The following is an 11,154-nucleotide window of genomic DNA, read 5'->3' as shown; positions in this document are numbered from 1 at the left end:
CGCCATGCCCTGTTTGCCCATCCTGTTTGCCATGCTCCAGGTCGCTCGCGCTCCCTGGGGGCTGCTTTTATACTCAGGAGGGTCAGGCTGCCGTCACCCCTGACTCCACCCCCGCTGAGTCAGAGCTGCTGCTCGTCAGGAGATTCTTAACCTGATCCACCTCAACCAAGGGAAGGTCGTCCTTTCTTCAGGCTTGCTCGCTTACCTCTAAGGACTGGGAAGCCTGAGGGCCAGCCTTGGCAGTGAAGACTGAAGCAAAGGCAGCATTCAGTAACTCCACCTTCTCTGTATCTTCTGTCACCAGGGCACCCTCTTCGTTCAGCAGAGGTCCCACATTTCCCCTAGTCTTCCGTTTGCTGCTGATATACTTGAAGAAGCCCTTCTTGTTATCCTTGATATCCTTCATCAAACTTCGTTCCAGGTGGACCTTGGCCTTTCTAGTTGCTTCTCTGCATGCTCTGGCAGCATGCCTGTATACCTCCCAAGTGGCCTGACCCCCTTTCCACATTCCATAGAGTTTTCTCTTTTCTTTGAGTTTTACTAGAAGCTCCTTGGCCATCCATGCAGGCCTCCTGCCTCATTTACTTGATTTCTTACTCATGGGGATGCACCGATGAGGAAGTGTTGCTTAAATGGCAGCCAGCTCTCTGGGACTCCCCTACCTTCAAGAGCCTTAACCCATGGAATTCTTCCAAGTAGGGCCCTGAAGAGGCCAAAGTTAGCTCCTGAAGTCCAATGTTGCGGTCCTACTTATTGATCTGCTTCCACCATGCAGAATCCGGAACGCTACCATCTCATGGTCACTGCAGCCAAGGCTGCCCCCTACCTTCACATCCTCAACGAGTTCTTTATTTGTCAGCACAAGGTCCAGTAGTGCTCCTCTTCTTGTTGGCTCCTTCACTACCTGGGTCAAAAAGTTATCATCGATGTTTTGCAGGAACCTCCTGGACTCTGCACACTTTCCTGTGTGGTCCTTCCAGCTGATATCAGGATAGTTGAAGTCTCCCATGAGAACCAGGGCCTGTGATTGTGAGGTTACTTTTCGCTGTCTGTAAAAGGCCTCGTCTACTTCCTCATCCTGGTTGGGTGGTCTATAGTGAACACCCACCACAGTGTCGCCCATGCTGGCCTGTCCCTTAATTTTTACCCATAAGCTTTCAACTTGTTCTTCATCCACTCCCAGGTAGAGCTCTATATACATTCCAGTTGCTCCTTCACACAAAGAGCAACTCTACCACCTCACCCCATAGGCCTGTCTTTCCTGACAAGTACATAGCCATCGATGGCAGAGTTCCAGTCATGTGTGTTATCCCACCATGTCTCTGTAATTGCGATGAGATCATGGCCCTGCGATCACATACAGAACTCTAGCTCTTCCTGCTTATTCCTCATGCTGCATGCATTGGTGTAGAGGCATTTCAGCGAGGCAGTTGAGCACCTAGGTTTCCCTGGAGGGATGAAAGAGGATCTGCCACTGCCAAGCCCACCTTTAAGGCAGTTGGTCTTCTGGTTCTTAAATTGGGAGGCAGCTACGGCACATTTATTGCTGCTATGAATGGTCACACTTGTTCCCCTGTCAGATGCGACTGCCTGAGTGTCCTGACTGTGTACCCTACCCCCTGAGTCCTTTAGTTTAAAGCCTGCCGTACCAAGTTGGCCAGTCTATTGCCTAGGATTCCCCTGCCTCGCCTAGAGAGGTGGACCCCATCCCTCCCTAACAGGTTGTAGTCATCAAAGAACGCCCCATTGTCATAGAAGCCAAATCCCTCACAATGGCACCAGCCACGTAGCCATGAGTTGATATACCTTATTGCGCCTATTTCTAGCCACCCCCTTCCCTCGAACTGGTAAAATGGAGGAAAAGATAACTTGGGCCCCAATGTTTCTCACTTGTTTCCCCTAGGGCTTGAAAGTCTTCTTTGATTTTACCCAGGTTTCTGCTTTCTGTGTCATTTGTGCCTACATGAAATAGTAGTAATGGGTAGTAGTCAGTTCGCTTGATGAGCTGTGGCACCCTCTTGGCCACATCTCAAACCTTAGCTCCCGGAAGGCAGCATACTTCTTGTGACTCCCTATCAGGTCAGCAGATGGGTGCCTCAGTACCCTTCAACAGAGAGTCACCCACTACGAGCACTCATCGCTTCTTTTTAGGGTGTCCACTGTGTGTTGCTGATGGCAGGATCATGATACGTGGGGCCAACTGACTCACCCTAGGCAACCCCCCTGGATGGAGCTTCACCTACACCCTCATTTGCCTTGCCCTCAAGTTCCAGAGCCCCGTATCTGGCATGTAAGGGCAACTGGGAAGATGAGAGAGGCCGGGAGACAATTTGCCTGCTGCCCTGAGCAGGGACCTGTTTCCATTCCCTGCTGTCTCTCAGGTCCACCACTCCTGCTTGGTGGCAAGAGGGCAGGGGCTCCTTGCTTCTTGGGGAGCCTTCATCTTCTGCCTTAGCCTCAGGAGTGGTAGAGTGCAGGTCCACCAACCTATTTCCCTCTCACACTCCCTGATGTTCCTTAACTTTTCCACTTTCTCTGTCAGCTCTACCACCAGGCTGAGCAGATCATCCACCTGGTCACACCAGAGACAGCTGCTGTCCTTGCTGCCCTCTGGTATGAGCAACAGGCTCAGGCACTCCCTGCAGCCAGAGACCTGGACAGCCCCATGTTTCCATTTGTGAGGGAACTCCATCTGGGTCACTGCATTCCTTCTGGCGATGGCTTCCAGGTGAGTAGAAACCATGCCTAGGTCCTCTCCTGGGACGTTGATGACCATTAATCAAGGTAACCCTTTAGAGCCAGGAGGGTGGGGCTGCACCCTGCCTGCATACCCTGCCCACATGAACCACTGCTGCGCCACACCATGTTTGCCCACCCTGGGGGCTGCTCTTGTACGTGAGGGGGTTTGGCCGCTGTCACTCCTGTCCCCACCCATGCTGAGTCAGAGCTGCCAGTCGTCAGGAGCTCGCTCTTTCTCGCCCTGGGTGGGACTGGGGTACCCTCTTTCCCCCTGTGCTTTTATCCTTTGTGGGTTTTGCCATGGGTTTAGCACTTTAGGAAGGGTCCCCTGGTGTGATTCTCCGCTCTGGAGCCCTTCAGCTTGGTGGCTTTGAAGTTTCCTCAATGCATTCTAGGAATCTGCCGGATTGCCTACAGCTTGCTGTGTTATTTTTCCAGCAGATGTCGGGGTGGTTGAAGTCCCCCAGTAGGATGAGAGCCTGAGAGCGCGAAGCCTCCTGGAGCTGGAGGAAGAAGGCTTCATCAGTAGGCTCCCCTTGATCCTGCCTGTAGTAGACACCAACCACCGGGTTCCCTTTGTTGCCTCTCTCTCTGATTCTTACCCATAAGCATTCGACCTGCTCATGGCTGTTCTTCAGGAACACCTCTTCACAGTGTCAATTTCTTGATGTAGAAGGCAACGCCTCTGCCCCTCCTTCCTCGCCTTTCCCTTCTGAACAGCCTGTAGCCATCAATAGCCACATTCCAGTTATGGGATTCACCCCATCAAGTTTCTGGAATGGCAATCATGTCATAGCTTTCTAGCAGCACGGTAACTTCCAACTCCTCCTGTTTGTTTCTCATGGTACGTGCATTTGTGTAGAGGCATTTCATCTGGGTTGTTGGCCATGTCACCTTTTTAGTGGAACACCCCTTGTTTCCCTTGAGGTATTTCACAGGCTTTTCCTTGTTGGTTCCTACTACCTCAGGAGCCTCTGGCTCACCTCCACCAAACCTCAACTTTGCTGCAGCGCCCCTGGCACACTGCTGGGCAAGGGGTTGAGGGTTCATACTAGCCCCCCGTCCCTCTAACCATTGCGTATCATCCCCTAGCCTGTCGCTGGCAAGCCCAATAGGTTCCCCTTCCCCCTTTACATCTAGTTTAAAGCCCTGTCAATGAGCCCGGCAAGCTCCTGGGCAAAGACCCTCTTCCCCCTTTGAGAAAGCTGGCTCCCATTTGACGCCAGCAAGCCCAGTGCCGTGTAGGCCATCCCATGGTCAAAGAATCCAAAGTTCTGGCGGCGACACCAGTCGTGGAGCCACGTGTTAATAGATTGAGTTCACCTGTATTGCCCTGTGTCTCTGCCCACCACTGGAAGAAGCGAAGAAAAAATAACCTGCACTCCAGATTCCTTTACTAACTGCCCCAAGGCTTTGAATTCTTTCCACCCTCGGGCTACTTACTGCACCTTCATCAGCACCCACATGGAAGAGCAGTAAGGGATAGTAGTCCGAGGGTTGGACCAGGCTAGGAAGTTTCCTAGTAACGTCTCTAACCCGGGCTCCTGGGAGGCAGCAGAGTTCCCTAAGAGTAGGGTCTGCCCGGCATATCGGACCCTCTGTTCCCCTCAGATGGGAATCTCCCACAACTATTACACATCTCTTCCTCCTCATGGATGCAGCAGTAATAAGACAGATTGAAGTCCCCCAGTAGGACAACAGCCTGCGAGCATGAAGCCTCTCGGAGTTGGAGGAAGAACGCTTCGTCAGTCGGCTCCTCTTGATCTGGCGGCCTGTAGTAGACACCAACCACCAGGTTCCCTTTGTTGCCTCTCTCTCTGATTCTTACCCATAAGCTTTTGACCTGCTCGTGGCTATCCAGTCTATCTCCTGCTCCACCTCCCTGATGCTCCGTAGCCTGTCTACCTCTTCTCGTAGCTCTGCCACCAGGCAGAGTAGATAGTCCACTTGATCACATCTTATACAGGTGTTCCCTTTGCTGATGTCCATTTCCAGCGCCAGCTGAGGGCACTCCCTGCAGCCAGAGACCTGGACAGCTGCGTGCTTTCCAAGGACCTCAGTCTGCATTGAGGCTTCCTTTCTGACCAGCAGAGAAGACGTAGCCTTCTGACAGGGGGGTGCCATGGCTGGGCTTCCTCCCAGCAGCTGGCCCTAGGAGAGACAGCAAATTTCCCCGAAAAGAGGGTCTGATCTGTTCCACAGAGGAGGGAGTCAGGGATGACCACAACACGCCGTTGTTTCTTCTTGGCACTAATCTTAAAATAGGTCTTGTTGTGAGGGATTTGTCAATCTGACCTTGGCGAGAGTACTTGCTTCTGCCTCATTATGTGCCTCGTCTACCATACCCAGGGCCTCATACCTGTTCTGTAAGGGTAGCTGAGAGGGTAAGGAGAGGTTTCTCTTACAGCTCTGTGCAGTAACCTTCTTCCACCCCTCCCTATCCCTCATAATGCTGCCTTTCTCCTGGTGCAAAATGGATTTTGGACCTGCTTCCATAGTGGCCACACTGATCTGGCTTGTATGCATCTGAGATGGCAGAGCACAGCTCCGTTGGTCAGTGTTCTTCTTGGACTCTCAGATGCTCCTCAGTCTGCTCACCTCTTCCTGCAGCTCAGCCGCCATGCAGAACAGTTCATCTACCTGGTCACACTTTCCATAGGCTTGCTTGCTATCACCCTCCGTTTCCAGGAATATTGTTTTAATCACCTGATCTGCTGGGTTCCCCTCAGTCACTCGGGGAACACCCCCTGTTCAGTCCTAGTCTCGCCTTGTCCTCATGTATCCCTCCTGTGTCCCTCGATGCTGCTGGCTGCCCCGCTGCTGGTGCCCCTCACAGAATCGCAAGGGTTGGAAGGGACCTCGGGAGATCATCTAGTCCAACCCCCCTGCTAAAGCAGGTTCTCCTAGAGCATGTTACACAGGACTTCATCCAGGCGGGCTTTGAATATCTCCAGAGAAGGAGACTCCACAACCCCCCTGGGCAGTCTGGGCCAGTGCTCTGTCACCCTCAGAGTAAAGAAGTTGCTGACCCCCACCCTTGAGATATTTGTACGTGTTGATGAGATCCCCTCTCAGCCTTCTCTTCTCCAGGCTGAACAAGCCCAGCTCCCTCGGCCTTTCCTTGTAGGAGAGATGCTGCAGTCCCCTCACCATCTTTGTAGCCCTCCTCTGGACTCTAGGAATTCCTCATCTTCTTGAACTGGGGAGTCCAGAACTGGACACAATGCTCCAGATGGGGTCTCACTGGGCAGAGCAGAGGGGGAGGAGAACCTCCCTCACCCTGCTGGCCACACTCATCTTAATGCACCCCAGGATACCATTGGCCTTCTTGGCAACAAAGGCACACTGCTGGCTCATGGTCAGCTTGTCATCCACCAGGACCCCCAGGTCCCTCTTGGCAGAGCTGCTTTCCAGCAGGTCAGCCCCCAGCCTGTACTGGTGCATGGGGTTCCACCTCCCCAGGTGCAGTACTCAGCACTTGCCCTTGTTGAACTTCATCATGTTCCTCTCTGCCCAACTCTCCAGCCTGTCCAGGTCCCGCTGAATGGCAGCGCAGCCCCTCACACTGCTCTGCTCTCCATTGCACGCTCAGTGCAATCCAGGAGGTGGTGACGCACAGAGCACCTTGCAGCTGGATCAACGGGACATCTGGGCTTACGGGGGGAATCGACAGTACGATATGCAAAGGTAAGGGGGTGCCAAGGCCAGGCTGGTGCAACATATATAATATATATTATATATATACACACATATATAATGATTGGAAAACTAAGAGATGGAAAATTAAAGGAAGGTGTTCGATCACCAAGGTGACGAGCATCTCATTTCTAAGTGATGGATGTCCAAATTACCTAATATCCAAAAGGAATGAAGCGGTTTTGTTTTTCTTTCAGGTTACCCTAACTGCAACATCAGCAACTGGAGGCTCAGATTATTCTCCCTGGATTTTGGACCTACCTTATTCCTTGTACTGATTTGGCAAGGTGGCATGAAATGAAACAACATCATGAGCACTTTTCTTTCGTATAATTGTTATGTTACATACTAAACGATTGGATCATATATAGTAATTACACTATTGCTTGTTCCCTTAGCTCAAGGGTGGAATAGCGATCACATTGTTCAATTTATGAATACAATTTCTTAAGCAGGCAATGAATTGGATTGTTGGTATTGCTTATAACACCCTTGATCATTAGATGCCAAATTTTGGTGGTTAGCAGAACCTGTCCCTGAAGCATCTTGTTATCAACCTAATTTGGCATATTTATTCCCCAGTACACCAAATTATCGGCAATAACCTTTCAAAGCACATTCATATGATAAGCCTCAAGGCACATTACAATGCCCTGGGACACAAATTCAATTTGGGTGGGGAAGACAAGCAATTGTAATTATATTTTGTATTACAATCATGTCCAAGCATGGTTTCAATGTCAATGTGACAGGACACAGCTTGCATTGATTCTCATCTGGAAATGTCATGGAGCTGAAATAATGAATCAGCAATTACAAACAAAGGGGTTTTTAACAGACTCTGGCATCTTGCATGGAACATTAATAATACAAATTGTCAAAGATACTATAATCTCCCTGGTCCTAATTCTACATGCTGTTGTCTACAGAGTAATGGTTGGCTTGATACTAATGATAATTGGGACATATGTGTCTGAAACAATATATCTGGCTGTATAGATCGTAACTCCTTTTGGACATGCGATTAATGTACTTAACAAAATTGAATTGTTTTTCTAATCCATGGTGTTCATTCTGCAAACATGGCAATGGCTCCGGGCGAAGCCGGTAGCTGACATCTTAACACCTGGATGGTTCTGGCTTTACGGCACTCGTGCCTCTAAGGGTCTACCACTCCAGCGGACAGGCGCTTGTACCATAGCACGTCTTGCTCCTTAAGCATCTACATCTCAAGGTTTGACATTTAACTTTCAACACAACTATTACCCTGCATGTAATCAGGGCAGAGTGTCTAAGCCCACAGTAACAAGACCATCTCTGTTTCCCAAGTTCGTACATGTGCTGTTTCCAAACTTGGGGGTTGCTGAATTAGAACAAGCTGTCACTAGTATTTCCACTACACTTGAAATTACCAAAATGCTACTATGGGTGCTTTAAAGAACCTACAGATGGAGATTTACTTGCTCTCACAATTGGCTACCATTACAGGTGAATTATTAAAACAAGCCATCATTGTGGCGTTAACTAAGAGGGGTTTATTAATGATTAAAGATGACCAAATGGTCATTAATCCATGACTGCATGAAAATAAAGTGGTAATGAAATGGTGATTAAGCAATAATTTAATGTTAATTAAGCAGTGATTTGACAGTGATCTCACAATGATTTAAATTATGATTTAAATGATAATTTAGATGGTGATTACACAATGGTTTAGGCAGTGGTAAAATGATCTGCTACTTATTGTACTTCAAACAATTAAGCTACAGCTGGATATATAAATGTCACTGGCATACAATATACCTTTAGGCCTAATGTAAAATGTCACTTACCTGGTTATAGACATCAAAGGCTGAGTAAGGGATGTCTCGGCCTCAAGGGGTAACCTTGAGAGGGGTCCCTGCCCAAGGGGAGACCACCTCTGTGCATCCCGCTGCCGTGCAGGAGAGCTCAGTGAGCTCGGGGGGCTACAGACCTTTATAGTGTAAAGTGATGGAGGGGTAGCCAACCCCCCCTTGGTGTGTGTGCAGGTGTGCAGCTGTAGCAGTTCTAGTTCTAGTTTTGTCTAGCCCCAGCTCGGGCTGGTGCTGTTAGTCCTGACAAGACGTGGCCTAGACTCCTTAGTCCCTGAGAAGAGGTGGTTGAGCACGGGTCTCACAGTTTGCACGGCAGGGCTGATTTCAGTCAGGGCTGCTTGTTGGTGATGCCTGAAGCCAGGCACCGCTTGCTCATTCAGAGTGGGGGGCATCCATCACAGCTACCTGAAATTGCTGGCACTTGGATTGTGTTTTAGGCTTGCAAAGAGATATTTGTGTATTCATGAATACTGCCCATTGCTTCTATGCTGACAAAGTCAAATAAATTGGATATGAAGTGAATGTTATTAAGCAACAGGTCCACCACATAGCCCAAGAGCAGCCCCTGCCCAGGGGCTGGCCAGCTGGACAGTCATGGCCATCGTCTTGGCTGCCAGACCTCAGAGCATGGGCACGGTGCTTCTCAATGCCATCAGCTCTCATCCTAGCCGTAGGATTCAAGCTTTTCCGTAGTGTATCTTGCAGCAAAGTGCTCTCTGTATCACTGTTGTCCAAATCGGTACTGTATACTGGTGCCTCAACCAACAAACCCTCTCAGGAGCTGCAGCAACATAGGGCCTGATACGGACATGGGTCTCCTCCGCCTCACACATTAGGAGGCAAGAGAGATGCACCAGATGGGGTGTAGTCTCACTCCTAGTGACCCATCAGTGGCCGTAGGCCAAGGGGTGGAGTGATGGGAGCAGCCATAAAGGTGACCTGGTTATAAGGGGGAAAATACTGAACAGAAGAAGATGTCTGCTCAAGTGCTGACAGAGAAAATGCCTGCCAGCCTGGGAACCAGAAGCATTCTCAAGGAGCACAGCTGGCAGCTGGGTGCCAAGAAATCAGAGACAGCCTGAGATACTATCGATGGAAAGTGCAAAACCAAGGGACTGTAACCACAACTTGTCATCTGGAAAAGGCGGAGAACATCCTGAGAAAGGAAGAGTCGGTAACAGCCATTGGCTGTTCTAACAGACAGAACAGTCTGGAAATACCAAAGTTGGTCTGAGAGGATAGAAAATATCATCATTTATTGACTGCGCCAGGTGAAAAATAGAAATCTGCAGCATCTACTGGCTGCTCCAGGTGGTGGTGTCCTTCAACCTCTTATGTCTCTGTGATCTAAAATGGACTTACTTTTTACCCAAAATGGAGCCTCTTTCTCTGAGAAGTGCCTGTGCATCAACCCCTGTTCCCCATGCCATTTCCTCGGCAGAGCGGACCCTCGCCAGGGACGCTGGGCTGACTCCAGGCTCCGTGATGCGGATCATTGACCAAGTGAGACTGTCCGATTGGCCTCACTTCTGGGATGGGTTTGATGAGCGCTTGGTACCGGTAATAATTTTATTTTTATATATATATATATATGCACGCATAGAAGCAATTACTGGTAAGTATATTTGCTGCTTTACTAGTGGTAATTCTGTAGTAACTTGTAATACTGAAATATAGATTTGCTACTGATATTGATTGTGCTGCTGTTGAAATATATATGTGCTTTCTGGTTGTAATTTGTAGCATAGATACACTAATCATAAGTGTACTTGTCTTGATAGTGATGACCTGTAGTAAAAGGCAATAAAGTAATTTTGGAAATGAATCTCCCTGTCCTTATGCATGGCAGAGTCCTGCGAACCCACAGCTGCAACCTTTGCCCACCCACAGGCTGGGTAACCCTTCTGGTTCGTGACAGTCAAATGGAGGAGGTTTTGTTGGGCTGCATCCAGTTGGTACCAGCACTAACTAGCAGGCATGGAGAAAGGGATAGGACAAAATCAAACCCTGTGTCTCTGTTGTGTTGTATTGTTTTGGCTTTTTGCAGGCTGGCAGCGAAGATGAGGTAGAGGAACACCAGTCAATTCATGTTCAAAGTGCGTTCAGATACAGAGATGATGCTGGAATATAAGGGTCAGAAGATGTTGCTGGGCTGCAGGCGTAGTCCATTACCTCATCTTGGTATTTCTTTCCAGGAATCTTAGTGACCCTCTCCTCAATACACTAGCTCCTTCTCTTTCCACGTGGCTGGAGAAATGCAAGATTAAACAGGTTGAAGTGTGTGAGGCATTCATCTTTCAGAGCTTGGGATTAGCCTTCAGCTCTTGTGCACCTTCTCGCTCCGCCACACAGGGCAAAGAGGATGCAAAGCAGGCATGCCTCACTCCGGCTTGTGTTACAGCAAAGGGTTATGGTGCTTCTCCACAATTACCAAAGCGAATAATGCTGCCATTGGCCTTGACTTTTCCCAAGGCATGATGTGATGCTCCGTTCTCCAGAATGGCCCCAGTGGCCGCAGAGCAGCAGCCTCCAGCTGTGGATGGGGAAACAGGAGGAGCTGATGTTGCAACGGCATCCGGATTCTAGCTTGGCCAGACAAGCGCTGACATTTTTCCATCACATGTGACCCGTTGATGCCTTCTGCTGTAGTTTTCATTCAGGAATGCTAGCTGTGGTCAGGCTGCCTGTATTTATTTACAGACACAAATAAACCACTGCTGACTGAAATACGCCATTCCCATGATTGTGCTTGGCACTAACCTTGCAAGGGCGAAGGCAGATCTGCTTACACAGTAAAGCAAGGACTTCGTGCTCTTAGAATTGCTTCCTTTTTTTTTTTTTTTTTTAGCTGCACCCTTGCAGA

This window comes from Egretta garzetta, unplaced genomic scaffold (genome assembly GCF_000687185.1).
Source record: "Egretta garzetta isolate BGI_Z169 unplaced genomic scaffold, ASM68718v1 scaffold326, whole genome shotgun sequence".
NCBI lineage: Eukaryota > Metazoa > Chordata > Aves > Pelecaniformes > Ardeidae > Egretta > Egretta garzetta.
This window is presented reverse-complemented; position numbering follows the sequence as displayed.